The 3384-nt window shown below is 65.9% G+C and overlaps 1 protein-coding gene across 1 annotated transcript in view; it reads right to left on the bottom strand.

Annotated features, from left to right (window-relative positions):
• The window catches only part of KIF1A (kinesin family member 1A), a 66141-nt gene that overhangs the window by 28238 nt on the left and 34519 nt on the right, over window positions 1–3384 (bottom strand).

Raw genomic sequence — 3384 nt, 5'->3', positions numbered from 1 at the left:
GGTGGGGGGACCCGAGGGGAGGGGGAGAGCTTGGAGGAGGAGGGGCAGAAGGCATTTGAGGGAGCAGGTGCAGAGGTGGGGCGAGGGAGTCTCAGGGCCTCAGCCGGGAAGAACACAGTGGGGACAGAAGCGAGAGCAACAGTGGAGGAGGGGGGGGGGGAGGAAAGGTCACAGTCTGCAGGCCTCGTGGGTGTTGGCACCCAGATGCACGGCCCAGGGCCGAGCTGGGGGGAGGAGGGAGAACAGGAGGGGGAGGAAGAGGAAGAGGAGGAAGAGAGGTGTCACCCCATCCCGACCCCTGTGAGCTTGCTCAGAGATCAGACACCGCCCAGGCTGAGCTGCTTGGCCTCGCCCCACACCTGAGCTCCAGGCGGCCCCCGTGACCACGGGCACGGGCAAGGGTCATGCCCCAGGGGCCCGATTCCAGGCCCCGGAGCCCTTCCCGTGTGAGCTCCAGATCTCGTCCCCACCCCCCGCCACTCCCGCGGGGCCTCTGCCTACAGAAGGCCAGGAAGATGAGCGGCGTCCTAGCGCACCTCTCAACGCATCGCTCTACCTCCAACGCCTCTGCGGAGGACCAGTCACCCGGCTGCCAACCCCCTCGGCCCCCACAGCCGCCAGACGGGGCCTGGGGCTCTGACCAGACTCCCACACGCCCTCGGTGGCAGCCAAGCTCCTGTCCCACTGTCAGCCTCACCGCCCAGCTACCCCCTCGGCCGGGCGCTCTCTGCTCCCTGCACAAGTGAGGCCTGGCCTCATGTCTGTTCCCGGCCCCCACGTCATGTATCTCTTTGGCACCATCTGTTCGTCCCAACCTGCAGTGGGGCTGTCTCTGCCAAGTGTCTGCTGCTCCCTGGTCACCCCCCAGGCCAAGACAGGCACCATCTGGGGGGGAAGGGCACACCGCCTAAAGGGGGCCTGGATGTCCCCCTGGGGCTGTCCCGGGGCAAAGGAAGCCCCTGATGGCTTCCTGGAGCCCCTGTCTTCCCCAGTGACACGCCCGCTCTGAGAATGCCCCAGGGCAGGGCTGTCCCGGGGAACTCCATGAAGAGCAACTACTGATGGACGGTGCAGGCATGTCTGCCTGGCAAGGACAGGGGTNCCGACCAAAACGAGACACAGAAGCTGTTGGCAAAAGCCAGCCGTGGCCCTGATCACAAAATGACCCTGGGGCTCACAGAAGCCCCTTGCGGCAGCAGTACTCGGCACCCGGCCGGTCGACGGGGTCTGGCCAAGGCTGGCCGGTGGGTCTCTCCCAGCACTCGCTTCGGGACCGGGATGGTGGTGGCCTGCCCTCCCTGGGCTCCTAGAATCCTGGCCCAGGGCCTTTGCTAGAGATTGGGGGTGGGTGACAGGGGGTGGCCATGAAAGAAGGAAAGCCTTGAGGTCCAGGAGGGGAAGGGAAGCAGAGGGAAGCCGGGACTCAGGCTGCGGGAACGAGCCCAGACCCTGCTCTGCGCCCTGGACCGGGCCCCCCGCCTGGCCATCCCACCACGCTGGAGAGCGCGGAGGGGACCAAGCAGGACCGCCCCAAGCCACAGGTCCTCAAGTCAGCCCCCACCCCACCTCCCAGCGCAGGGCCCACTGCGGAAAGCCTGTGCTGGGAGGCACAAAGGCGGCTCCCAGGGCCCCCAGGCACGGGCTGCCCACCTCCATCCGTACTTCACAGAGAACCACCCGGAAGACCCTCAGAAGCGGAGGAGCACGTTCCACCGCTGGCCCTGTGAATGTCCACAGCCGGTGTAGCCTCCGCGAAGGAGAGCTTCAGGTCGCTCCCACCCAGCCCAGGCCACTTCGAAGCCCCGGGTCCAGGGCTGCCTTCCTAGAAGGCTCTGGGGGCCATTCCACAGGGGCTGGCCCTGGGCTCTGGGGCCACCCGGAGTGCCGCTCACAGCACCCCAGAGGTGACCCTGCTCCCTTTCTGAGATCACAGGATCTGTGCCCACCCACTTCCTGACTCTCCTCCCCTGTCCCTGACACAGGCCAGGCCAGAGGAAGACAGGCAGAGCGTGGGGCCTGGCCCAGGTCAGGAGGTGAGGCAGTGGCGGGCAGCCCTGTCCTGGCTCTGTAGGGGCCCCTGGCACAAAGCCTATCGTGACTTTCTGCCATGGTGCCAATCTGTGGGTTCAGGGACCTGTAGCGCGGCACCGATGTGGGGTTCCCACAAACCGGTAGGGCGGGGCCTCTCGTGTCTCCAAGCCCAAAGTCACCCCACCGGTGGGTGGAAGCAATCCTGTGAGGCCGGGCCTCTGAGCTTACGAGGGGCCGGAGCGGAGACAGCACTGCGTCCACTCCTCACGCCCCGGCAAGGAGAGCGGAGCTGCCCTGACCCCCGACACCTCTGAGTCCAAGCGCCTGCGTCTTCCTCGCCTGAGAGCTGGGGCGATAGGGGGTCGGTACCCATCTCACAGATCAAAAACTGAGGCACAAAGACAGAAACGGAGGTGCCAGGGGTTGCGAGCTGCAGCCCCAGCTGGGGTTTAGACCCGCAGGCAGGCCCCTCGCCCTACTAAGTACCCGCACCTGTCCGGTGCTCACCGCCCTAGTGCAGCTAACTAGTCAAGTAGATCAATTCTCTCCTGGCCTTTTAGGATTTCCTGTCGGAGAAGAAAAAATATCCAACCGCTTATGGCATCAAAACCTGCCATTTCTGAGTTCAAGCCATTAGACGAATCCAGCCCCGATGTGCTCCCCAGCGGCGGGGCTGCCCCGGGGTGGGGGCCTCGAGGCACCCCCTGGTTGGAGGTGGGGGATCACACGATGAAGTCAACCCCTAGGGTCCACAGCCACCTCTCCTCCCCTTGTCTGAACTTCAAAACCCAGCGGTGGCTACAGCGCTTGCACACAGCCCCCAGGGCACCCGGCAGACACTCCCAGAAGACAAAAGAGCATGGGGTGAGAGCGGGGTCCTCGCTCCTCCCTGCCACCCCTATTCCCTGAGACCTAATCTTGACACGGTGACAGGCACGTTCAGTCAGAAGGGACCCCTGGGGCCCAGCAGCCACCACCTAGAGGCGGCTGTAGCCTGGAAGGTCTGCAAGCCGGGGCTGGAAGACCCCACAGCCCAGGCGGAGCCCACCCCAGCCGTCAGAACCCAGGACGCGAATGGAGGAACGGGACCCTGGTACAGACGCCGGGCTCCGCTCCCCGGCCCCACACGTGCCGGGCCGGCCTGACATCAGCGTCGGCCAGCAAGGGACCAGCACAGCCTCAGCGCCGCCGGCGGGCCCTGCCAACCACAGTGCGCCCGCTGCACAGAGGGGCTCACGGCCTCGCTGGGCCCCCAGCTGGGAGCTCAGGCACTGGCCACGCCGGCCCAGGTCACACAGTGTGACACACAGCAAGTCAGCGTTTTTCCCCCACAGAGCCTGGAACGCTCCTCTC

This window comes from Crocuta crocuta, unplaced genomic scaffold (genome assembly GCF_008692635.1).
Source record: "Crocuta crocuta isolate KB4526 unplaced genomic scaffold, BGI_CrCroc_1.0 scaffold290, whole genome shotgun sequence".
Classification (NCBI taxonomy): Eukaryota; Metazoa; Chordata; class Mammalia; order Carnivora; family Hyaenidae; genus Crocuta; species Crocuta crocuta.
Note: the sequence above shows the minus strand (reverse complement) of the source record. Positions and strands in the feature narration are given on the sequence as shown.